Genomic DNA, 23,372 nt, shown 5'->3' with positions numbered 1-23,372 from the left:
TTTCTGTTAGATCTAAATAACTGCGAAGAAGTGCAAATTGGAAAAATTATTATTTGGAAATTCGTGTTTGGAAGATTTTACCTGTAACGCAGAAATAAAAATACTTTATAAACAATATTTTCAAAAAAAAAAAAAAAAAAAAAAAAAAAAATATTTGAAATAATAGGAAATAAAGTATTTTGCATTAACATATTGTATTTAACTCGCAAACGAGGTTTAGTTACTTAAAGCGCCTGTCGCAGGGCCGTCTTAATAGCAAGCAGGGCCCCCGGGCACAGAAATGTTTTAGGCCCCTATTACATTTCATACTGTTTAAAATAGAACTAAAAAACTTTACATGCATAAAATTAAGCATTTTTAAGATATGCAATAATTTTAACAAAGATAAAACACATTTTTATAGCCCCAAAAACTCAATGCACATAAAATAAAGCATTTTTAAACTAGGCATAATTTTTCTTAAATAAATGAGATGCTAACAAATTGCAATCCTCAAATAGTAAGTAATTTTCAAAACGAAGAAGCTAATTAAAATAAGTAAATTAAAAAGCATAGGGATATAAAAAAAAGTATTGTATTTTATTTTGTAACCGTCTCTGAACAGCCAACCCAATTTTTGGGTTTACGTCTACCAATGTTCAATTCCGCAGCCTTGTAATTTTTAACCAATCCAGAAGACAAGGAAACTCCTGGATCAGTACCCCCAGAGGTATGACTTGTTATGGGAACATGGAGGACTTTGTGACTCGACAGACTTAACGTGCATCAGTCACCATTTACTACACAGGGAGTTTTCGCCGGCAGAGATCGAACCCACGTACATGGGCTCAGTGCCCTACAAACCAGGCTATCCCGGCCAAGGGTTAAACAGTTGTTTCATTTTTATTATATCCGTCATTGAACAGCCGACCCAATTTTTGGGTTTACGACTTCTAATGTTCAACTCTGTAGCCTTTTACTTTTGAACTCAATATAGAAAACAAAGGAGCTCTTGTATCAAGTATCGGGAGAAATTTTGCATTCGTGGAGTACTTTTTCAGTGGAACTAACCCGCATTTACATTACATGGAGATGAAGACCACGAGAGCCTCCCACGGTTAGTCTGACGGCAAAGGGACTCTAACCCATGATCCGTCTGCCACTGAGGATATTTCACGTCAGAGCTGTGGTCTGTGCAAGCCGGAAGCAGATTCGTATCGACCAGCCATCCTCGAATTCGAACCCGGTTCACCTCATTGGAAGGCGAACACTCTATCACCTGAGCCATTGCGGCTAGGGTATAGCAATTTAAAAAATTCAAAACGTATGAATTGTTTCGTCAAACTATTAAAAAGTCAGTTATTGTAATATCAATATTTAAACATCTTTCAATGCACATCAGACATAACCAGTTTAAAAGTTGTTGTCGTATGATTCGAAACACTTTCAATTATTATTTTAATTAACTATAAATACTAAACAGAGTTGGTTGTCAACCAGATTTAGTTGTTGTTGTAGTTCATTTACGTCACACTGGAGCTGCACAACGGGCTATTGGCGACGGTCTGGGAAACATCCCTGAGGATGATCCGAAGACATGCCATCCCAATTTTAATCCTCTGATGAGGGGATGGCATCCCCGCTTCGGTAGCCCAATGACCTACGCGAAGTCGAGCACTTTACGGTAGAACAGTTTAACGAGGACCCATACCGCATATCTTCGGTCCCTACGCAGACTGATCCAAGTGGTTACCCACCCTCACAGTGACCGTAGCCAGTGATGCTTGACTTCGGTGATCTCAAGCATATTAAGAGACATTATCGCTTAGGGAGTTGAGCACCTAAAAACTTCATTTTAACGAAGAAAAATAGATTTCGGCTGACTTTTTATTTTTCCTAGTGATAAACTATTCAAACTATTGGTGTTTGCATGGTAATCAATCACTATTCTTAGAAAAAAATGCGCACTTTTTACACTAGTATATATCCCAAAAAGCATGCAACCTTACGACTACCTTCTGTCAGAATTTTCTTCTTATTGTCGAACGAAAGTGTTTGTACTAAAAAGCTTTTTTTAATAGGGCAAAAATATTGCAGTTTTTAAACCTTTCATCCTAAAAGGATTACAAATTATTTTTTAAGACTTTTTTTTTAAATAAGGTCACTTAGGTCCATAATGAAGGCTTAGCTGACGTCACACACTAACGATAAGATCAAACTGCATTGCTCATTAAAATTTCATGACAAGGTGGATTTTAGCTGAGCATGCAAGACTTTGTGCAAAGAAACCTTATAATGACCTAGGTTTAAGAGTATTTTCACTTTGAGACTAGCTTCATTAAAGGATTTTTTTCAAGCTTGAAAACTCTAAGTCAACCTCGATTTAAGGTTTTTATATAGGAGGTTGTTATCCAAGGTTTTGGATGAGGGTAATGTGCGTAGAATGGAGCAGATGGCCACTGATCTCGTTTTAAGGTTAGAAGACTTACACGTAAGCCGCATAACCAACCTTTTTAGGTTTACATTAAAAGGTTTCTGCTGAGTGAAAATAAACCATATTTTGCTATTTGGGATTTATTTTAAAAATTATATAATGCAAAGTTGTTTATTCTTAGTTTTTTTTTCAATACAATTTATAAAAAGTAAGATTCTCAAGGGCCCCCTGAGTGCCTGGGGCCCCTGGGCACTGCCCGGGTGTGCCCATGCGTAAAGACGGTACTGGCCTGTCGAGTAAACAGGAATATGAATCTAGTTACCGGTGCTGGCACTTTTAAGTGAGGCGGAGCGTTGTTCAGAAACTTTAGTGAAAGTATTTCTAATCTGAATTTAGAATCTGAATTATTCTTATCAATTATACAATTTGTTTAAACTTTCATATACCAACAAATAATATACTAACTGATGTTTCATAATGTATTTCATAAACATAAATTATTAAAATGTTAAGTATAATACTTTTCTCTTATTTTGATCTAAAATAATAATAATAGCAAAGAAAGTATGAAAAATGAAATTAATTAAAATTCTGCGCTAAAAGGCTAAAATAAAGTAACTCTTAAGCAAAATTCCAAATGGAAGTTCTAGTTTTTGTAGTAAACTAGTTTAAGAAAGTGACAGAATTCCAAATAGTAGTTCTAGTTAGTGTAAATAAACTAGATTAAGAAAAGCACAGAATTCCAAATGATCGTTCTAGTTAAAAGAACCGACTTAAAAAAAGTGACGAGATTCCAAGTGGTAGTTCTAGTTCGTGTAAATATACTAGTTTAAGAAAGTACTAAAATTCCAAATGATAGTTCTAGATCTTGTAAATAAACCAGTTTAAAAAAAGTGACAAAATGTCAGATAGCAATTTTAGCTTGTGCAAATTAAACAGTTTAAGATAGAGACAGATTTCCAAATGGTGGTGGTGGTACTTATTCCTCTTGGCCTAGAACAAGGCTAGACCAAGTCCAGGAGACCGTTCACCGACAGAAAATCAAACACCATCTGCGGATCCTCCAAAATAAAAATTTTCTCCAGTCCCATACAGGACAGCAAATGATCAGGTGAAGCCTGGTGAGCAATACATTTTAGGCATATAGGGAACGTCTTTTGACCCTGAAAAAATGCTAGTCCGCGGGTATGACCAGTGATTAGTCTTGTGATAGCTGTCTGCAGTTTCCTATCACCTTTTAGCTCCAGGGCAGCCCCAGGACTATTTTGTTGATACCATTCACGACCAGGTGGAATCCTCCAAGTCCTATTATTGTCGGCCTTTACTTTTGCATAGATTTCATTGAATGTTAGAAGGCCACTACTATCTATGGGATCATTGGAGCCCTCCTTGGCCAGATCATTAAAGTGAAGGCTCACGTGGGAGGGGATCCACTGAAGATGTATATCATTGTGATAAGAGTAAGTCATCAAATTGTCGATGATATTTAGGCCAATTCTGTCACTGATGTTTTGCCAATTACTCAGGTATTGAACTGAGCTCTTACTATCCGTGAAAATCCAGATATTCTCTGTACTCTAAATGCAATGGAATTTTCCAATCCAATGGAATTTTCCAAATGGTAGTTACAGTTAGTGAAAATAAACCAGTTTCAGAAAGTGCATGATTCTTTTGATGCCTCTTTTAAAATTTTAAAAACGTTTGCAAATCCAGAGATTAGCATTCTCAGTTTCTTCAGAGTCTACCATCATGAACGTGAGTGGATGTGAAAACATTAGAGAAAACTGAGCAAGATTCTTATAAGAGAGAATTTCGAAGATGCACTGAACAGGCACTAAAGAAATTCAAATTTACGCTTAACTATTTATTAGGCAAAGACTCTAACCATTGCACCTCTTTCAAAAACCATTTATCAAAAATATCAAAAAAAAGTTTTAATTTTTTTTTTTTGAAAAAAAAAAAATCAATGCTTCTAAAACATAAGGTCGAATAATTTCAACTGCTCATATGCCAAATTAACAGAGTTCGGATTTTTAAAATCTTTGAATCCCCTATAAACATGACAACACCATTAATTAACTAAACCATGATGTCACAGTTATGGATCAATGACTTCAATCATCTTTCAGAAACAGGAAAAGAGATTTTTAAGTACAATAATAATCAGGATTGTAGTGTTAATTTTCTTTATTTTTTATTCGAACAGAAACTACTGCACAGTGAGGAGGAAAGGGTAAATCAGAAAATATCAAAGATAATTTTCGGTCAAAAATTGTTATAAGATCTGAAGTTGTCTAAGTTTTTTCTTTTAGGGCTTCCATATTTTTATTAAAATACTATATACAATACGTACTATAAAATAATACTATATACGTACTTTTATTTGCCTACTTATTTTTATTTTTTCGTTCTGAAAAATCAGTATAAAATGTATAAAAATATACAGAGTTATGAATTATTTATTCAAAATTTAAGCATCGAACTGCTTATTATTTTACCCTTAAAAAACCAGAGAAAGAGCTCTAATAGAATAAAATATCCTAATTAGACTATAAAATAGGAATGTAATATTAGATAGAACGATAATTTCGCAACTAGAAAATTCTCAAAATCCAGCACAATTGATGTCTAACTTGCACTTAAGATACGTTAGCCTTCAATTTATTAGTATTACGATCTGATAGTATATCATTTGTATACGAAAATTTATACAAATTATATATTTGATAAGAATAGTTCTGATTCTAAATTAAACATAGGAAATACGTTCATAAAAATTTCTGAGCAAAGTTCCGCCTCGCTAAAAAGTACCAGCGCCGGTAACTAGATTCATGTTCCTGTTTACTGGACAGACGCTATAAGCAACTAAGCCACGGCGCCACGATTGTACGGAATTACAAATGCAAAATACTTTATGTCCTTTTTTCTGTAAGAAACAAATATTTGAAAGTATTGTTTACAAAATAATTTTTATATCCATCACTTTCATGCATAGTTAATTTACATATATTAAAAGTTAAAAGCAGGCATGGGAGAGATTCGAACTCTCGATCTCCTGTTTACTAGACAGGCGCTTTAACCAACTAAGCCACGGCGCCACGAATGTACGGAATTTCAAATGCAAAATACTTTATGTCCTTTTATCTGTGAGAAACAAATATTTGAAAATATTGTTTACGAAATAATTTTTATATCCATCACTTTCATGCATAGTTAATTTACATATATTAAAAGTTGAAAGCAGGCACCGGAGAGATTCGAACTTTCGATCTCCTGTTTTCTGGACAGGCGCTTTAACCAACTAAGCCACGGCGCCACGATTGTACGGAATTGCAAACGCAAAATATTTTATGTCCTTTTATCTGTGAGAAACGAATATTTGAAAATATTGTTCACAAAATAATTTTTATATCCATCACTTTCATGCATAGTTAATTTACATATATTAAAAGTTCAAAGCAGGCACCGGAGAGATTCGAACTCTCGATCTCCTGTTTACTAGACAGGCGCTTTAACCAACTAAGCCACGGCGCATCGATTGTACGGAATTGCAAATGCAAAATACTTTAAGTCCTTTTATCTGTGAGAAACAAATATTTGAAAATATTGTTTACAAAATAATTTTTATATCCATCACTTTCTTGCATAGTTAATTTACATATATTAAAAGTTGTACGCAGGCACCGGAGAGATTCGAAATCTCGATCTCCTGTTTACTAGACAGGCACTTTAACCAACTAAGCCACGGCGCCACGATTGTACGGAATTGCAAATGCAAAATACTTTATGTCCTTTTATCTGTGAGAAACAAATATTTGAATATATTGTTTACATAATAATTTTTAAATCCTTCACTTTCATGCATAGTTAATTTACATATATTAAAAGTTGAAAGTAGGCACCGGTCAGATTCGAACTCTCGATCTCCTGTTTACTAGACAGGCGCTTTAACCAACTAAGCCACGGCGCCACGATTGTACAGAATTGCAAATGCAAAATACTTTGTGTCCTTTTATCTGTGAGAAACAAATATTTGAAAATATTGTTTACATAATAATTTTTATATCCATCACTTTCACGCATAGTTAATTTACATGTATTAAAAGTTGAAAGCAGGCACCGGAGAGATTCGAACTCTCGATCTCCTGTTTACTAGACAGGCGCTTTAACCTACTAAGCCACGGCGCCACAATTGTACGGAATTTCAAATGCAAAATACTTTATGTCCTTTTATCTGTGAGAAACAAATATTTGAAAATATTGTTTACGAAATAATTTTTATATCCATCACTTTCATGCATGGTTAATTTAAATATATTAAAAGTTGAAAGCAGGCACCGGAGAGATTCGAACTCTCGATCTCCTGTTTACTAGACAGGCGCTTTAACCAACTAAGCCACGGCATCACAATTGTACGGAATTTCAAATGCAAAATACTTTATGTCCTTTTATCTGTGAGAAACAAATATTTGAAAATATTGTTTACGAAATAATTTTTATATCCATATCTTTCATGCATAGTTAATTTACATATATTAAAAGTTGTACGAAGGCACCGGAGAGATTCGAACTCTCGATCTCCTGTTTACTAGACAGGCGCTTTAACCAACTAAGCCACGGCGCCACGATTGTACGGAATTGCAAATGCAAAATACTTTATGTCCTTTTATCTGTGAGAAAAAAATATTTGTAAATATTGTTTACAAAATAATTTTTAAATCTTCACTTTCATGCATAGTTAATTTACATATATTAAAAGTTGAAAGCAGGCACCGTAGAGAATCGAACTCTCGATCTCCTGTTTACTAGACAGGCGCTTTAACCAACTAAGCCAAGGAGCCAAGATTGTACGGAATTGCAAATGCAAAATACTTTATGTCCTTTTATCTGTGAGAAACAAATATTTGAAAATATTGTTTACAAAATAATTTTTATATCCATCACTTTCATGCATAGTTAATTTAAATATATTAAAAGTTGTACTCAGGCACCGGAGAGATTCGAACTCTCGATCTCCTGTTTACTAGACAGGCGCTTTAACCAACTAAGCCACGACGCCACGATTGTACGGAATTGCAAATGCAAAATACTTTATCTCGTTTTATCTGTGAGAAACAAATATTTGAAAATATTGTTTACGAAATAATTTTTATATCCATCACTTTCATGCATAGTTAATTTAAATATATTAAAAGTTGAAAGCAGGCACCGGAGAGATTCGAACTTTCGTTCTCCTGTTTACTAGACAGGCGCTTTAACCAACTAAGCCACGGCGCCACGATTGTACGGAATTGCAAATGCAAAATACTTTATGTCCTTTTATCTGTGAGAAACAAATATTTGTAAATATTGTTTACGAAATAATTTTTATATCCATGACTTTCATGCATAGTTAATTTACATATATTAAAAGTTGTACGCAGGCACCGGAGAGATTTGAACTCTCGATCTCCTGTTTACTAGACAGGCGCTTTAACCAACTAAGCCACGGCGCCACGATTGTACGGAATTGCAAATGCAAAATACTTTATGTCCTTTTATCTGTGAGAAACAAATATTTGTAAATATTGTTTACAAAATAATTTTTAAATCTTCACTTTCATGCATAGTTAATTTACATATATTAAAAGTTGAAAGCAGGCACCGTAGAGAATCGAACTCTCGATCTCCTGTTTACTAGACAGGCGCTTTAACCAACTAAGCCACGGAGCCAAGATTGTACGGAATTGCAAATGCAAAATACTTTATGTCCTTTTATCTGTGAGAAACAAATATTTGAAAATATTGTTTACAAAATAATTTTTATATCCATCACTTTCATGCATAGTTAATTTACATATATTAAAAGTTGAAAGCAGGCAACGGAGAGATTCGAACTCTCGATCTCCTGTTTACTAGACAGGCACTTTAACCAACTATGCCACGGCGCCAAGATTGTACGGATTTGCAAATGCAAAATACTTTATGTCCTTTTATCTGTGAGAAACAAATATTTGAAAATAATGTTTACAAAATAATTTTTATATCCATCACTTTCATGCATAGTTAATTTACATATATTAAAAGTTGAACGCAGGCACCGGAGAGATTCGAACTCTCGATCTCCTGTTTACTAGACAGGCGCTTTAACCAACTGAGCCACGGCGCCACGAATGTACGGAATTGCAAATGCTAAATACTTTATGGTCTTTTATCTGTGAGAAACAAATATTTGAAAATATTGTTTACGAAATAATTTTTATATCCATCACTTTCATGCACAGTTAATTTAAATATATTAAAAGGTGTACGCAGGCACCGGAGAGATTCGAACTCTCGATCTCCTGTTTACTAGACAGGCGCTTTAACCAACTAAGCCACGACGCCACGATTGTACGGAATTGCAAATGCAAAATACTTTATCTCGTTTTATCTGTGAGAAACAAATATTTGAAAATATTGTTTACGAAATAATTTTTATATCCATCAATTTCATCCATAGTTAATTTAAATATATTAAAAGTTGAAAGCAGGCACCGGAGAGATTCGAACTCTCGATCTCCTGTTTACTAGACAGGCGCTTTAACCAACTAAGCCACGGCGCCACGATTGTACGGAATTGCAAATGCAAAATACTTTATGTCCTTTTATCTGTGAGAAACAAATATTTGTAAATATTGTTTACGAAATAATTTTTATATCCATGACTTTCATGCATAGTTAATTTACATATATTAAAAGTTGTACGCAGGCACCGGAGAGATTCGAACTCTCGATCTCCTGTTTACTAGACAGGCGCTTTAACCAACTAAGCCACGGCGCCACGATTGTACGGAATTGCAAGTGCAAAATACTTTATGTCCTTTTATCTGTGAGAAACAAATATTTGTAAATATTGTTTACAAAATAATTTTTAAATCTTCACTTTCATGCATAGTTAATTTACATATATTAAAAGTTGAAAGCAGGCACCGTAGAGAATCGAACTCTCGATCTCCTGTTTACTAGACAGGCGCTTTAACCAACTAAGCCACGGAGCCAAGATTGTACGGAATTGCAAATGCAAAATACTTTATGTCCTTTTATCTGTGAGAAACAAATATTTGAAAATATTGTTTACAAAATAATTTTTATATCCATCACTTTCATGCATAGTTAATTTACATATATTAAAAGTTGAAAGCAGGCAACGGAGAGATTCGAACTCTCGATCTCCTGTTTACTAGACAGGCACTTTAACCAACTATGCCACGGCGCCAAGATTGTACGGATTTGCAAATGCAAAATACTTTATGTCCTTTTATCTGTGAGAAACAAATATTTGAAAATAATGTTTACAAAATAATTTTTATATCCATCACTTTCATGCATAGTTAATTTACATATATTAAAAGTTGAACGCAGGCACCGGAGAGATTCGAACTCTCGATCTCCTGTTTACTAGACAGGCGCTTTAACCAACTGAGCCACGGCGCCACGAATGTACGGAATTGCAAATGCTAAATACTTTATGGTCTTTTATCTGTGAGAAACAAATATTTGAAAATATTGTTTACGAAATAATTTTTATATCCATCACTTTCATGCACAGTTAATTTAAATATATTAAAAGGTGTACGCAGGCACCGGAGAGATTCGAACTCTCGATCTCCTGTTTACTAGACAGGCGCTTTAACCAACTAAGCCACGACGCCACGATTGTACGGAATTGCAAATGCAAAATACTTTATCTCGTTTTATCTGTGAGAAACAAATATTTGAAAATATTGTTTACGAAATAATTTTTATATCCATCAATTTCATCCATAGTTAATTTAAATATATTAAAAGTTGAAAGCAGGCACCGGAGAGATTCGAACTCTCGATCTCCTGTTTACTAGACAGGCGCTTTAACCAACTAAGCCACGGCGCCACGATTGTACGGAATTGCAAATGCAAAATACTTTATGTCCTTTTATCTGTGAGAAACAAATATTTGTAAATATTGTTTACGAAATAATTTTTATATCCATGACTTTCATGCATAGTTAATTTACATATATTAAAAGTTGTACGCAGGCACCGGAGAGATTCGAACTCTCGATCTCCTGTTTACTAGACAGGCGCTTTAACCAACTGAGCCACGGCGCCACGAATGTACGGAATTGCAAATGCTAAATACTTTATGGTCTTTTATCTGTGAGAAACAAATATTTGAAAATATTGTTTACGAAATAATTTTTATATCCATCACTTTCATGCACAGTTAATTTAAATATATTAAAAGGTGTACGCAGGCACCGGAGAGATTCGAACTCTCGATCTCCTGTTTACTAGACAGGCGCTTTAACCAACTAAGCCACGACGCAACGATTGTACGGAATTGCAAATGCAAAATACTTTATCTCGTTTTATCTGTGAGAAACAAATATTTGAAAATATTGTTTACGAAATAATTTTTATATCCATCAATTTCATCCATAGTTAATTTAAATATATTAAAAGTTGAAAGCAGGCACCGGAGAGATTCGAACTCTCGATCTCCTGTTTACTAGACAGGCGCTTTAACCAACTAAGCCACGGCGCCACGATTGTACGGAATTGCAAATGCAAAATACTTTATGTCCTTTTATCTGTGAGAAACAAATATTTGTAAATATTGTTTACGAAATAATTTTTATATCCATGACTTTCATGCATAGTTAATTTACATATATTAAAAGTTGTACGCAGGCACCGGAGAGATTCGAACTCTCGATCTCCTGTTTACTAGACAGGCGCTTTAACCAACTAAGCCACGGCGCCACGATTGTACGGAATTGCAAGTGCAAAATACTTTATGGCCGTTTATCTGTGAGAAACAAATATTTGTAAATATTGTTTACAAAATAATTTTTGAATCTTCACTTTCATGCATAGTTAATTTACATATATTAAAAGTTGAAAGCAGGCACCGTAGAGAATCGAAATGTCGATCTCCTGTTTACTAGACAGGCGCTTTAACCAACTATGCCACGGAGCCAAGATTGTACGGAATTGCAAATGCAAAATACTTTATGTCCTTTTATCTGTGAGAAACAAATATTTGAAAATATTGTTTACAAAATAATTTTTATATCCATCACTTTCATGCATAGTTAATTTACATATATTAAAAGTTGAAAGCAGGCACCGGGGAGATTCGAACTCTCGATCTCCTGTTTACTAGACAGGCACTTTAACCAACTAAGCCACGGCGCCACGATTGTACGGAATTGCAAATGCAAAATACTTTATGTCCTTTTATCTGTGAGAAACAAATATTTGTAAATATTGTTTACAAAATAATTTTTAAATCTTCACTTTCATGCATAGTTAATTTACATATATTAAAAGTTGAAAGCAGGCACCGTAGAGAATCGAACTCTCGATCTCCTGTTTACTAGACAGGCGCTTTAACCATCTAAGCCACGGAGCCAAGATTGTACGGAATTGCAAATGCAAAATACTTTATGTCCTTTTATCTGTGAGAAACAAATATTTGAAAATATTGTTTACAAAATAATTTTTATAACCATCACTTTCATGCATAGTTAATTTACATATATTAAAAGTTGAAAGCAGGCACCGGAGAGATTCGAACTCTCGATCTCCTGTTTACTAGACAGGCGCTTTAACCAACTAAGCCAAGGAGCCAAGATTGTACGGAATTGCAAATGCAAAATACTTTATGTCCTTTTATCTGTGAGAAACAAATATTTGAAAATATTGTTTACAAAATAATTTTTATATCCATCACTTTCATGCATAGTTAATTTACATATATTAAAAGTTGAAAGCAGGCACCGGAGAAATTCGAACTCTCGATCTCCTGTTTACTAGACAGGCGCTTTAACCAACTAAGCCACGGCGCCAAAATTGTACGGAATTTCAAATGCAAAATACTTTATGTCCTTTTATCTGTGAGAAACAAATATTTGAAAATATTGTTTACGAAATAATTTTTATATCAATGACTTTCATGCATAGTTAATTTACATATTAAAAGTTGTACGCAGGCACCGGAGAGATTCGAACTCTCGATCTCCTGTTTACTAGACAGGCGCTTTAACCAACTAAGCCACGGCGCCACGATTGTACGGAATTGCAAATGCAAAATACTTTATGTCCTTTTATCTGTGAGAAACAAATATTTGAAAATATTGTTTACGAAATAATTTTTATATCCATCACTTTCATGCATGGTTAATTTAAATATATTAAAAGTTGTACTCAGGCACCGGAGAGATTCGAACTCTCGATCTCCTGTTTACTAGACAGGCGCTATAACCAACTAAGCCACGGCACCACGATTGTACGGAATTGCAAATGCAAAATACTTTATGTCCTTTTATCTGTGAGAAACAAATATTTGTAAATATTGTTTACGAAATAATTTTTATATCCATGACTTTCATGCATAGTTAATTTAAATATATTAAAAGGTGTACGCAGGCACCGGAGAGATTCGAACTCTCGATCTCCTGTTTACTAGACAGGCGCTTTAACCAACTAAGCCACGACGCAACGATTGTACGGAATTGCAAATGCAAAATACTTTATCTCGTTTTATCTGTGAGAAACAAATATTTGAAAATATTGTTTACGAAATAATTTTTATATCCATCAATTTCATCCATAGTTAATTTAAATATATTAAAAGTTGAAAGCAGGCACCGGAGAGATTCGAACTCTCGATCTCCTGTTTACTAGACAGGCGCTTTAACCAACTAAGCCACGGCGCCACGATTGTACGGAATTGCAAATGCAAAATACTTTATGTCCTTTTATCTGTGAGAAACAAATATTTGTAAATATTGTTTACGAAATAATTTTTATATCCATGACTTTCATGCATAGTTAATTTACATATATTAAAAGTTGTACGCAGGCACCGGAGAGATTCGAACTCTCGATCTCCTGTTTACTAGACAGGCGCTTTAACCAACTAAGCCACGGCGCCACGATTGTACGGAATTGCAAGTGCAAAATACTTTATGGCCGTTTATCTGTGAGAAACAAATATTTGTAAATATTGTTTACAAAATAATTTTTGAATCTTCACTTTCATGCATAGTTAATTTACATATATTAAAAGTTGAAAGCAGGCACCGTAGAGAATCGAAATGTCGATCTCCTGTTTACTAGACAGGCGCTTTAACCAACTATGCCACGGAGCCAAGATTGTACGGAATTGCAAATGCAAAATACTTTATGTCCTTTTATCTGTGAGAAACAAATATTTGAAAATATTGTTTACAAAATAATTTTTATATCCATCACTTTCATGCATAGTTAATTTACATATATTAAAAGTTGAAAGCAGGCACCGGGGAGATTCGAACTCTCGATCTCCTGTTTACTAGACAGGCACTTTAACCAACTAAGCCACGGCGCCACGATTGTACGGAATTGCAAATGCAAAATACTTTATGTCCTTTTATCTGTGAGAAACAAATATTTGTAAATATTGTTTACAAAATAATTTTTAAATCTTCACTTTCATGCATAGTTAATTTACATATATTAAAAGTTGAAAGCAGGCACCGTAGAGAATCGAACTCTCGATCTCCTGTTTACTAGACAGGCGCTTTAACCATCTAAGCCACGGAGCCAAGATTGTACGGAATTGCAAATGCAAAATACTTTATGTCCTTTTATCTGTGAGAAACAAATATTTGAAAATATTGTTTACAAAATAATTTTTATAACCATCACTTTCATGCATAGTTAATTTACATATATTAAAAGTTGAAAGCAGGCACCGGAGAGATTCGAACTCTCGATCTCCTGTTTACTAGACAGGCGCTTTAACCAACTAAGCCAAGGAGCCAAGATTGTACGGAATTGCAAATGCAAAATACTTTATGTCCTTTTATCTGTGAGAAACAAATATTTGAAAATATTGTTTACAAAATAATTTTTATATCCATCACTTTCATGCATAGTTAATTTACATATATTAAAAGTTGAAAGCAGGCACCGGAGAAATTCGAACTCTCGATCTCCTGTTTACTAGACAGGCGCTTTAACCAACTAAGCCACGGCGCCAAAATTGTACGGAATTTCAAATGCAAAATACTTTATGTCCTTTTATCTGTGAGAAACAAATATTTGAAAATATTGTTTACGAAATAATTTTTATATCAATGACTTTCATGCATAGTTAATTTACATATATTAAAAGTTGTACGCAGGCACCGGAGAGATTCGAACTCTCGATCTCCTGTTTACTAGACAGGCGCTTTAACCAACTAAGCCACGGCGCCACGATTGTACGGAATTGCAAATGCAAAATACTTTATGTCCTTTTATCTGTGAGAAACAAATATTTGAAAATATTGTTTACGAAATAATTTTTATATCCATCACTTTCATGCATGGTTAATTTAAATATATTAAAAGTTGTACTCAGGCACCGGAGAGATTCGAACTCTCGATCTCCTGTTTACTAGACAGGCGCTATAACCAACTAAGCCACGGCACCACAATTGTACGGAATTTCAAATGCAAAATACTTTATGTCCTTTTATCTGTGAGAAACAAATATTTGAAAATATTGTTTACGAAATAATTTTTATATCCATGACTTTCATGCATAGTTAATTTACATATATTAAAAGTTGTACGCAGGCACCGGAGAGATTCGAACTCTCGATCTCCTGTTTACTAGACTGGCGCTTTCACCAACTAAGCCACGGCGCCACGATTGGACGGAATTGCAAATGCAAAATACTTTATGTCCTTTTATCTGTGAGAAAAAAATATTTGTAAATATTGTTTACAAAATAATTTTTAAATCTTCACTTTCATGCATAGTTAATTTACATATATTAAAAGTTGAAAGCAGGCACCGTAGAGAATCGAACTCTCGATCTCCTGTTTACTAGACAGGCGCTTTAACTAACTAAGCCAAGGAGCCAAGATTGTACGGAATTGCAAATGCAAAATACTTTATGTCCTTTTATCTGTGAGAAACAAATATTTGAAAATATTGTTTACAAAATAATTTTTATATCCATCACTTTCATGCATAGTTAATTCACATATATTAAAAGTTGAAAGCAGGCACCGGAGAGATTCGAACTCTCGATCTCCTGTTTACTAGACAGGCGCTTTAACCAACTAAGCCACGGCGCCACGATTGTACGGAATTGCAAATGCAAAATTCTTCATGTCCTTTTATCTGTGAGAAACAAATATTTGAAAATATTGTTTGCAAAATAATTTTTATATCCATCACTTTCATGCATAGTTAATTTACATATATTAAAAATGAAAGCAGGCACCGTAGAGATTCGAACTCTCAATCTCCTGTTTACTAGACAGGCGCTTTAACCGACTAAGCCACGGCGCCACGATTGTACGGAATTTCAAATGCAAAATACTTTATGTCCTTTTATCTAAGAGAGACAAATATTTGAAAATATTGTTTACGAAATAATTTTTATATCCATCAATTTCATCCATAGTTAATTTAAATATATTAAAAGTTGAAAGCAGGCACCGGAGAGATTCGAACTCTCGATCTCCTGTTTACTAGACAGGCGCTTTAACCAACTAAGCCACGGCGCCACGATTGTACGGAATTGCAAATGCAAAATACTTTATGTCCTTTTATCTGTGAGAAACAAATATTTGTAAATATTGTTTACGAAATAATTTTTATATCCATGACTTTCATGCATAGTTAATTTACATATATTAAAAGTTGTACGCAGGCACCGGAGAGATTCGAACTCTCGATCTCCTGTTTACTAGACAGGCGCTTTAACCAACTAAGCCACGGCGCCACGATTGTACGGAATTGCAAGTGCAAAATACTTTATGGCCGTTTATCTGTGAGAAACAAATATTTGTAAATATTGTTTACAAAATAATTTTTGAATCTTCACTTTCATGCATAGTTAATTTACATATATTAAAAGTTGAAAGCAGGCACCGTAGAGAATCGAAATGTCGATCTCCTGTTTACTAGACAGGCGCTTTAACCAACTATGCCACGGAGCCAAGATTGTACGGAATTGCAAATGCAAAATACTTTATGTCCTTTTATCTGTGAGAAACAAATATTTGAAAATATTGTTTACAAAATAATTTTTATATCCATCACTTTCATGCATAGTTAATTTACATATATTAAAAGTTGAAAGCAGGCACCGGGGAGATTCGAACTCTCGATCTCCTGTTTACTAGACAGGCACTTTAACCAACTAAGCCACGGCGCCACGATTGTACGGAATTGCAAATGCAAAATACTTTATGTCCTTTTATCTGTGAGAAACAAATATTTGTAAATATTGTTTACAAAATAATTTTTAAATCTTCACTTTCATGCATAGTTAATTTACATATATTAAAAGTTGAAAGCAGGCACCGTAGAGAATCGAACTCTCGATCTCCTGTTTACTAGACAGGCGCTTTAACCATCTAAGCCAGGGAGCCAAGATTGTACGGAATTGCAAATGCAAAATACTTTATGTCCTTTTATCTGTGAGAAACAAATATTTGAAAATATTGTTTACAAAATAATTTTTATAACCATCACTTTCATGCATAGTTAATTTACATATATTAAAAGTTGAAAGCAGGCATCGGAGAGATTCGAACTCTCGATCTCCTGTTTACTAGACAGGCGCTTTAACCAACTAAGCCAAGGAGCCAAGATTGTACGGAATTGCAAATGCAAAATACTTTATGTCCTTTTATCTGTGAGAAACAAATATTTGAAAATATTGTTTACAAAATAATTTTTATATCCATCACTTTCATGCATAGTTAATTTACATATATTAAAAGTTGAAAGCAGGCACCGGAGAAATTCGAACTCTCGATCTCCTGTTTACTAGACAGGCGCTTTAACCAACTAAGCCACGGCGCCAAAATTGTACGGAATTTCAAATGCAAAATACTTTATGTCCTTTTATCTGTGAGAAACAAATATTTGAAAATATTGTTTACGAAATAATTTTTATATCAATGACTTTCATGCATAGTTAATTTACATATATTAAAAGTTGTACGCAGGCACCGGAGAGATTCGAACTCTCGATCTCCTGTTTACTAGACAGGCGCTTTAACCAACTAAGCCACGGCGCCACGATTGTACGGAATTGCAAATGCAAAATACTTTATGTCCTTTTATCTGTGAGAAACAAATATTTGAAAATATTGTTTACGAAATAATTTTTATATCCATCACTTTCATGCATGGTTAATTTAAATATATTAAAAGTTGTACTCAGGCACCGGAGAGATTCGAACTCTCGATCTCCTGTTTACTAGACAGGCGCTATAACCAACTAAGCCACGGCACCACAATTGTACGGAATTTCAAATGCAAAATACTTTATGTCCTTTTATCTGTGAGAAACAAATATTTGAAAATATTGTTTACGAAATAATTTTTATATCCATGACTTTCATGCATAGTTAATTTACATATATTAAAAGTTGTACGCAGGCACCGGAGAGATTCGAACTCTCGATCTCCTGTTTACTAGACTGGCGCTTTCACCAACTAAGCCACGGCGCCACGATTGTACGGAATTGCAAATGCAAAATACTTTATGTCCTTTTATCTGTGAGAAAAAAATATTTGTAAATATTGTTTACAAAATAATTTTTAAATCTTCACTTTCATGCATAGTTAATTTACATATATTAAAAGTTGAAAGCAGGCACCGTAGAGAATCGAACTCTCGATCTCCTGTTTACTAGACAGGCGCTTTAACTAACTAAGCCAAGGAGCCAAGATTGTACGGAATTGCAAATGCAAAATACTTTATGTCCTTTTATCTGTGAGAAACAAATATTTGAAAATATTGTTTACAAAATAATTTTTATATCCATCACTTTCATGCATAGTTAATTCACATATATTAAAAGTTGAAAGCAGGCACCGGAGAGATTCGAACTCTCGATCTCCTGTTTACTAGACAGGCGCTTTAACCAACTAAGCCACGGCGCCACGATTGTACGGAATTGCAAATGCAAAATTCTTTATGTCCTTTTATCTGTGAGAAACAAATATTTGAAAATATTGTTTGCAAAATAATTTTTATATCCATCACTTTCATGCATAGTTAATTTACATATATTAAAAATGAAAGCAGGCACCGTAGAGATTCGAACTCTCAATCTCCTGTTTACTAGACAGGCGCTTTAACCGACTAAGCCACGGCGCCACGATTGTACGGAATTTCAAATGCAAAATACTTTATGTCCTTTTATCTAAGAGAGACAAATATTTGAAAATATTGTTTACGAAATAATTTTTATATCCATGACTTTCATGCATAGTTAATTTACATATATTAAAAGTTGTACGCAGTCACCGGAGAGATTCGAATTCTCGATCTCCTGTTTGCTAGACAGGCGCTTTAACCAACTAAGCCACGGCGCCACGATTGTACGGAATTGCAAATGCAAAATACTTTATATCCTTTTATCTGTGAGAAACAAATATTTGAAAATATTGTTTAAAAATTAATTTTTATATCCATCACTTTCATGCATAGATAATTTAAATATATTAAAAGTTGAAAGCAGGCACCGGAGAGATTCGAACTCTCGATCTCCTGTTTACTAGACAGGCACTTTAACCAACTAAGCCACGGCGCCACAATTGTACGGAATTTCAAATGCAAAATACTTTATGTCCTTTTATCTGTGAGAAACAATAATTTGAAAATATTGTTTACGAAATAATTTTTATATCCATGACTTTCATGCATAGTTAATTTACATATACTAAAAGTTGAAAGCAGGCACCGTAGAGATTCGAACTCTCGATCTCCTGTTTACTAGACAGGCGCTTTAACCAACTAAGCCGCGGCGCGACGAATGTATGGAATTGCAAATGCAAAATACTTTAGGGTCTTTTATCTTTGAGAAACAAATATTTGAAAATATTGTTTACGAAATAATTTTTATATCCATCACTTTCATGCACAGTTAATTTAAATATATTAAAAGTTGTACGCAGGCACCGGAGAGATTCGAACTCTTGATCTCCTGTTTACTAGACAGGCGCATTAACCAACTAAGCCACGGCGCCACGATTCTACGGAATTGCAAATGCAAAATACTTTATGTCCTTTTATCTGTGAGAGACAAATATTTGAAAATATTGTTTACGAAATAATTTTTATATCCATGACTTTCATGCATAGTTAATTTACATATATTAAAAGTTGTACGCAGGCACCGGAGAGATTCGAATTCTCGATCTCCTGTTTACTAGACAGGCGCTTTAACCAACTAAGCCACGGCGCCACGATTGTACGGAATTGCAAATGCAAAATACTTTATATCCTTTTATCTGTGAGAAACAAATATTTGAAAATATTGTTTACAAAATAATTTTTATATTCATCACTCTCATGCATAGTTAATTTACATATATTAAAAGTTGAAAGCAGGCAACGGAGAGATTCGAACTCTCGATCTCCTGTTTACTAGACAGGCACTTTAACCAACTGAGCCACGGCGCCACGAATGTTCGGAATTGCAAATGCTAAATACGTTATGGTCTTTTATCTGTGAGAAACAAATATTTGAAAATATTGTTTACGAAATAATTTTTATATCCATCACTTTCATGCACAGTTAATTTAAATATATTAAAAGGCGTACGCAGGCACCGGAGAGATTCGAACTCTCGATCTCCTGTTTACTAGACAGGCGCTTTAACCAACTAAGCCACGACGCCACGATTGTACGGAATTGCAAATGCAAAATACTTTATCTCGTTTTATCTGTGAGAAACAAATATTTGAAAATATTGTTTACGAAATAATTTTTATATCCATCAATTTCATCCATAGTTAATTTAAATATATTAAAAGTTGAAAGCAGACACCGGAGAGATTCGAACTCTCGATCTCCTGTTTACTAAACAGGCGCTTTAACCAAGTAAGCCACGGCGCCTCGATTGTACGGAATTGCAAATGCAAAATACTTTATGTCCTTTTATCTGTGAGAAACAAATATTTGTAAATATTGTTTACGAAATAATTTTTATATACATGACTTTCATGCATAGTTAATATACATATATTAAAAGTTGTACGCAGGCACCGGAGAGATTCGATCTCTCGATCTCCTGTTTACTAGACAGGCGCTTTAACCAACTAAGCCACGGCACCACGATTGTACGGAATTGCAAGTGCAAAATACTTTATGGCCGTTTATCTGTGAGAAACAAATATTTGTTAATATTGTTTACAAAATAATTTTTGAATCTTCACTTTCATGCATAGTTAATTTACATATATTAAAAGTTGAAAGCAGGCACCGTAGAGAATCGAACTGTCGATGTCCTGTCTACTAGACAGGCGCTTTAACCAACTATGCCACGGAGCCAAGATTGTACGGAATTGCAAATGCAAAATACTTTATGTCCTTTTATCTGTGAGAAACAAATATTTGTAAATATTGTTTACAAAATAATTTTTAAATCTTCACTTTCATGCATAGTTAATTTACATATATTAAAAGTTGAACGCAGGCACCGGAGAGATTCGAACTCTCGATCTCCTGTTTACTAGACAGGCGCTTTAACCAACTAAGCCACGGCGCCACGATTGTACGGAATTGCAAATGCAAAATACTTTATGTCCTTTTATCTGTGAGAAACAAATATTTGTAAATATTGTTTACAAAATAATTTTTAAATCTTCACTTTCATGCATAGTTAATTTACATATATTAAAAGTTGAAAGCAGGCACCGGAGAGATTCGAATTCTCGATCTCCTGTTTGCTAGACAGGCGCTTTAACCAACTAAGCCACGGCGCCACGATTGTACGGAATTGCAAATGCAAAATACTTTATATCCTTTTATCTGTGAGAAACAAATATTTGAAAATATTGTTTACAAAATAATTTTTATATCCATCACTTTCATGCATAGTTAATTTACATATATTAAAAGTTGAAAGCAGGCACCGTAGAGATTCGAACTCTCGATCTCCTGTTTACTAGACAGGCGCTTTAACCAACTAAGCCACGGCGCCACGAATGTACGGAATTGCAAATGCAAAATACTTTATGGTCTTTTATCTGTGAGAAACAAATATTTGAAAATATTGTTTACGAAATAATTTTTATATCCATCACTTTCATGCACAGTTAATTTAAATATATTAAAAGTTGTACGCAGGAACCGGAGAGATTCGAACTCTCGATCTCCTGTTTACTGGACAGGTGCTTTAACCAACTAAGCCACGGCGCCACGATTGTACGGAATTGCAAATGCAAAATACTTTATGTCCTTTTATCTGTGAGAAACAAATATTTGAAAATATTGTTTACGAAATAATTTTTATATACATCACTTTCATGCATAGTTAATATAAATATATTAAAAGTTGAAAGCAGGCACCGGAGAGATTCGAACTCTCGATCTCCTGTTTACTAGACAGGCGCTTTAACCAACTAAGCCACGGCGCCAAGATTGTACGGAATTGCAAATTGAAAATACTTTATGTCCTTTTATCTGTGAGAAACAAATATTTGAAAATATTGTTTAAAAATTAATTTTTATATCCATCACTTTCATGCATAGATAATTTAAATATATTAAAAGTTGAAAGCAGGCACCGGAGAGATTCGAACTCTCGATCTCCTGTTTACTAGACAGGCACTTTAACCAACTAAGCCACGGCGCCACAATTGTACGGAATTTCAAATGCAAAATACTTTATGTCCTTTTATCTGTGAGAAACAATAATTTGAAAATATTGTTTACGAAATAATTTTTATATCCATGACTTTCATGCATAGTTAATTTACATATACTAAAAGTTGAAAGCAGGCACCGTAGAGATTCGAACTCTCGATCTCCTGTTTACTAGACAGGCGCTTTAACCAACTAAGCCGCGGCGCGACGAATGTATGGAATTGCAAATGCAAAATACTTTAGGGTCTTTTATCTTTGAGAAACAAATATTTGAAAATATTGTTTACGAAATAATTTTTATATCCATCACTTTCATGCACAGTTAATTTAAATATATTAAAAGTTGTACGCAGGCACCGGAGAGATTCGAACTCTTGATCTCCTGTTTACTAGACAGGCGCATTAACCAACTAAGCCACGGCGCCACGATTCTACGGAATTGCAAATGCAAAATACTTTATGTCCTTTTATCTGTGAGAGACAAATATTTGAAAATATTGTTTACGAAATAATTTTTATATCCATGACTTTCATGCATAGTTAATTTACATATATTAAAAGTTGTACGCAGGCACCGGAGAGATTCGAATTCTCGATCTCCTGTTTACTAGACAGGCGCTTTAACCAACTAAGCCACGGCGCCACGATTGTACGGAATTGCAAATGCAAAATACTTTATATCCTTTTATCTGTGAGAAACAAATATTTGAAAATATTGTTTACAAAATAATTTTTATATTCATCACTCTCATGCATAGTTAATTTACATATATTAAAAGTTGAAAGCAGGCAACGGAGAGATTCGAACTCTCGATCTCCTGTTTACTAGACAGGCACTTTAACCAACTGAGCCACGGCGCCACGAATGTTCGGAATTGCAAATGCTAAATACGTTATGGTCTTTTATCTGTGAGAAACAAATATTTGAAAATATTGTTTACGAAATAATTTTTATATCCATCACTTTCATGCACAGTTAATTTAAATATATTAAAAGGCGTACGCAGGCACCGGAGAGATTCGAACTCTCGATCTCCTGTTTACTAGACAGGCGCTTTAACCAACTAAGCCACGACGCCACGATTGTACGGAATTGCAAATGCAAAATACTTTATCTCGTTTTATCTGTGAGAAACAAATATTTGAAAATATTGTTTACGAAATAATTTTTATATCCATCAATTTCATCCATAGTTAATTTAAATATATTAAAAGTTGAAAGCAGACACCGGAGAGATTCGAACTCTCGATCTCCTGTTTACTAAACAGGCGCTTTAACCAACTAAGCCACGGCGCCACG

General features: G+C 34.2%; 40 non-coding genes across 40 annotated transcripts; all 40 read right to left on the bottom strand.

The window, feature by feature from the left end:
- Positions 1-5,655: 5,655 nt before the first annotated feature.
- TRNAS-AGA (transfer RNA serine (anticodon AGA)) lies at positions 5,656-5,729 on the bottom strand. Its single transcript has one exon. It is a non-coding gene; the product is annotated as a tRNA-Ser (tRNA).
- A 798-nt stretch (positions 5,730-6,527) lies between these two features.
- TRNAT-AGU (transfer RNA threonine (anticodon AGU)) lies at positions 6,528-6,601 on the bottom strand. The gene has a single exon. It is a non-coding gene; the product is annotated as a tRNA-Thr (tRNA).
- A 362-nt stretch (positions 6,602-6,963) lies between these two features.
- Positions 6,964-7,037, bottom strand: TRNAT-AGU (transfer RNA threonine (anticodon AGU)). Its single transcript has one exon. It is a non-coding gene; the product is annotated as a tRNA-Thr (tRNA).
- A 361-nt stretch (positions 7,038-7,398) lies between these two features.
- TRNAT-AGU (transfer RNA threonine (anticodon AGU)) lies at positions 7,399-7,472 on the bottom strand. Its single transcript has one exon. It is a non-coding gene; the product is annotated as a tRNA-Thr (tRNA).
- A 362-nt stretch (positions 7,473-7,834) lies between these two features.
- TRNAT-AGU (transfer RNA threonine (anticodon AGU)) lies at positions 7,835-7,908 on the bottom strand. Its single transcript has one exon. It is a non-coding gene; the product is annotated as a tRNA-Thr (tRNA).
- Positions 7,909-8,487: 579 nt separating this feature from the next.
- Positions 8,488-8,561, bottom strand: TRNAT-AGU (transfer RNA threonine (anticodon AGU)). The gene has a single exon. It is a non-coding gene; the product is annotated as a tRNA-Thr (tRNA).
- Positions 8,562-8,705: 144 nt separating this feature from the next.
- On the bottom strand, positions 8,706-8,779 carry TRNAT-AGU (transfer RNA threonine (anticodon AGU)). Its single transcript has one exon. It is a non-coding gene; the product is annotated as a tRNA-Thr (tRNA).
- Positions 8,780-8,923: 144 nt separating this feature from the next.
- TRNAT-AGU (transfer RNA threonine (anticodon AGU)) lies at positions 8,924-8,997 on the bottom strand. The gene has a single exon. It is a non-coding gene; the product is annotated as a tRNA-Thr (tRNA).
- Positions 8,998-9,141: 144 nt separating this feature from the next.
- On the bottom strand, positions 9,142-9,215 carry TRNAT-AGU (transfer RNA threonine (anticodon AGU)). Its single transcript has one exon. It is a non-coding gene; the product is annotated as a tRNA-Thr (tRNA).
- Positions 9,216-9,794: 579 nt separating this feature from the next.
- TRNAT-AGU (transfer RNA threonine (anticodon AGU)) lies at positions 9,795-9,868 on the bottom strand. The gene has a single exon. It is a non-coding gene; the product is annotated as a tRNA-Thr (tRNA).
- Positions 9,869-10,012: 144 nt separating this feature from the next.
- TRNAT-AGU (transfer RNA threonine (anticodon AGU)) lies at positions 10,013-10,086 on the bottom strand. The gene has a single exon. It is a non-coding gene; the product is annotated as a tRNA-Thr (tRNA).
- A 144-nt stretch (positions 10,087-10,230) lies between these two features.
- TRNAT-AGU (transfer RNA threonine (anticodon AGU)) lies at positions 10,231-10,304 on the bottom strand. Its single transcript has one exon. It is a non-coding gene; the product is annotated as a tRNA-Thr (tRNA).
- A 144-nt stretch (positions 10,305-10,448) lies between these two features.
- Positions 10,449-10,522, bottom strand: TRNAT-AGU (transfer RNA threonine (anticodon AGU)). Its single transcript has one exon. It is a non-coding gene; the product is annotated as a tRNA-Thr (tRNA).
- Positions 10,523-10,884: 362 nt separating this feature from the next.
- On the bottom strand, positions 10,885-10,958 carry TRNAT-AGU (transfer RNA threonine (anticodon AGU)). The gene has a single exon. It is a non-coding gene; the product is annotated as a tRNA-Thr (tRNA).
- Positions 10,959-11,102: 144 nt separating this feature from the next.
- TRNAT-AGU (transfer RNA threonine (anticodon AGU)) lies at positions 11,103-11,176 on the bottom strand. Its single transcript has one exon. It is a non-coding gene; the product is annotated as a tRNA-Thr (tRNA).
- Positions 11,177-12,190: 1,014 nt separating this feature from the next.
- Positions 12,191-12,264, bottom strand: TRNAT-AGU (transfer RNA threonine (anticodon AGU)). The gene has a single exon. It is a non-coding gene; the product is annotated as a tRNA-Thr (tRNA).
- A 142-nt stretch (positions 12,265-12,406) lies between these two features.
- Positions 12,407-12,480, bottom strand: TRNAT-AGU (transfer RNA threonine (anticodon AGU)). Its single transcript has one exon. It is a non-coding gene; the product is annotated as a tRNA-Thr (tRNA).
- Positions 12,481-12,624: 144 nt separating this feature from the next.
- TRNAT-AGU (transfer RNA threonine (anticodon AGU)) lies at positions 12,625-12,698 on the bottom strand. Its single transcript has one exon. It is a non-coding gene; the product is annotated as a tRNA-Thr (tRNA).
- Positions 12,699-13,060: 362 nt separating this feature from the next.
- Positions 13,061-13,134, bottom strand: TRNAT-AGU (transfer RNA threonine (anticodon AGU)). The gene has a single exon. It is a non-coding gene; the product is annotated as a tRNA-Thr (tRNA).
- A 144-nt stretch (positions 13,135-13,278) lies between these two features.
- Positions 13,279-13,352, bottom strand: TRNAT-AGU (transfer RNA threonine (anticodon AGU)). Its single transcript has one exon. It is a non-coding gene; the product is annotated as a tRNA-Thr (tRNA).
- Positions 13,353-14,366: 1,014 nt separating this feature from the next.
- TRNAT-AGU (transfer RNA threonine (anticodon AGU)) lies at positions 14,367-14,440 on the bottom strand. Its single transcript has one exon. It is a non-coding gene; the product is annotated as a tRNA-Thr (tRNA).
- A 144-nt stretch (positions 14,441-14,584) lies between these two features.
- TRNAT-AGU (transfer RNA threonine (anticodon AGU)) lies at positions 14,585-14,658 on the bottom strand. The gene has a single exon. It is a non-coding gene; the product is annotated as a tRNA-Thr (tRNA).
- A 144-nt stretch (positions 14,659-14,802) lies between these two features.
- Positions 14,803-14,876, bottom strand: TRNAT-AGU (transfer RNA threonine (anticodon AGU)). Its single transcript has one exon. It is a non-coding gene; the product is annotated as a tRNA-Thr (tRNA).
- A 144-nt stretch (positions 14,877-15,020) lies between these two features.
- Positions 15,021-15,094, bottom strand: TRNAT-AGU (transfer RNA threonine (anticodon AGU)). Its single transcript has one exon. It is a non-coding gene; the product is annotated as a tRNA-Thr (tRNA).
- Positions 15,095-15,455: 361 nt separating this feature from the next.
- TRNAT-AGU (transfer RNA threonine (anticodon AGU)) lies at positions 15,456-15,529 on the bottom strand. The gene has a single exon. It is a non-coding gene; the product is annotated as a tRNA-Thr (tRNA).
- A 361-nt stretch (positions 15,530-15,890) lies between these two features.
- Positions 15,891-15,964, bottom strand: TRNAT-AGU (transfer RNA threonine (anticodon AGU)). The gene has a single exon. It is a non-coding gene; the product is annotated as a tRNA-Thr (tRNA).
- Positions 15,965-16,108: 144 nt separating this feature from the next.
- Positions 16,109-16,182, bottom strand: TRNAT-AGU (transfer RNA threonine (anticodon AGU)). Its single transcript has one exon. It is a non-coding gene; the product is annotated as a tRNA-Thr (tRNA).
- Positions 16,183-17,196: 1,014 nt separating this feature from the next.
- TRNAT-AGU (transfer RNA threonine (anticodon AGU)) lies at positions 17,197-17,270 on the bottom strand. The gene has a single exon. It is a non-coding gene; the product is annotated as a tRNA-Thr (tRNA).
- Positions 17,271-17,414: 144 nt separating this feature from the next.
- TRNAT-AGU (transfer RNA threonine (anticodon AGU)) lies at positions 17,415-17,488 on the bottom strand. The gene has a single exon. It is a non-coding gene; the product is annotated as a tRNA-Thr (tRNA).
- Positions 17,489-17,632: 144 nt separating this feature from the next.
- Positions 17,633-17,706, bottom strand: TRNAT-AGU (transfer RNA threonine (anticodon AGU)). Its single transcript has one exon. It is a non-coding gene; the product is annotated as a tRNA-Thr (tRNA).
- Positions 17,707-17,850: 144 nt separating this feature from the next.
- TRNAT-AGU (transfer RNA threonine (anticodon AGU)) lies at positions 17,851-17,924 on the bottom strand. The gene has a single exon. It is a non-coding gene; the product is annotated as a tRNA-Thr (tRNA).
- Positions 17,925-18,285: 361 nt separating this feature from the next.
- On the bottom strand, positions 18,286-18,359 carry TRNAT-AGU (transfer RNA threonine (anticodon AGU)). The gene has a single exon. It is a non-coding gene; the product is annotated as a tRNA-Thr (tRNA).
- Positions 18,360-18,938: 579 nt separating this feature from the next.
- On the bottom strand, positions 18,939-19,012 carry TRNAT-AGU (transfer RNA threonine (anticodon AGU)). The gene has a single exon. It is a non-coding gene; the product is annotated as a tRNA-Thr (tRNA).
- A 1,016-nt stretch (positions 19,013-20,028) lies between these two features.
- Positions 20,029-20,102, bottom strand: TRNAT-AGU (transfer RNA threonine (anticodon AGU)). Its single transcript has one exon. It is a non-coding gene; the product is annotated as a tRNA-Thr (tRNA).
- Positions 20,103-20,898: 796 nt separating this feature from the next.
- Positions 20,899-20,972, bottom strand: TRNAT-AGU (transfer RNA threonine (anticodon AGU)). The gene has a single exon. It is a non-coding gene; the product is annotated as a tRNA-Thr (tRNA).
- Positions 20,973-21,115: 143 nt separating this feature from the next.
- TRNAA-AGC (transfer RNA alanine (anticodon AGC)) lies at positions 21,116-21,189 on the bottom strand. The gene has a single exon. It is a non-coding gene; the product is annotated as a tRNA-Ala (tRNA).
- A 580-nt stretch (positions 21,190-21,769) lies between these two features.
- Positions 21,770-21,843, bottom strand: TRNAT-AGU (transfer RNA threonine (anticodon AGU)). Its single transcript has one exon. It is a non-coding gene; the product is annotated as a tRNA-Thr (tRNA).
- Positions 21,844-21,987: 144 nt separating this feature from the next.
- TRNAT-AGU (transfer RNA threonine (anticodon AGU)) lies at positions 21,988-22,061 on the bottom strand. The gene has a single exon. It is a non-coding gene; the product is annotated as a tRNA-Thr (tRNA).
- A 1,016-nt stretch (positions 22,062-23,077) lies between these two features.
- On the bottom strand, positions 23,078-23,151 carry TRNAT-AGU (transfer RNA threonine (anticodon AGU)). The gene has a single exon. It is a non-coding gene; the product is annotated as a tRNA-Thr (tRNA).
- A 144-nt stretch (positions 23,152-23,295) lies between these two features.
- Positions 23,296-23,369, bottom strand: TRNAT-AGU (transfer RNA threonine (anticodon AGU)). The gene has a single exon. It is a non-coding gene; the product is annotated as a tRNA-Thr (tRNA).
- Between the last annotated feature and the right edge of the window lie 3 nt (positions 23,370-23,372).

Source organism: Parasteatoda tepidariorum, chromosome 2, assembly GCF_982258835.1.
Source record: "Parasteatoda tepidariorum strain Cologne lab strain chromosome 2, Ptep-v5.0, whole genome shotgun sequence".
Taxonomy (NCBI): Eukaryota; Metazoa; Arthropoda; class Arachnida; order Araneae; family Theridiidae; genus Parasteatoda; species Parasteatoda tepidariorum.
This window is presented reverse-complemented; position numbering and strand designations above follow the sequence as displayed.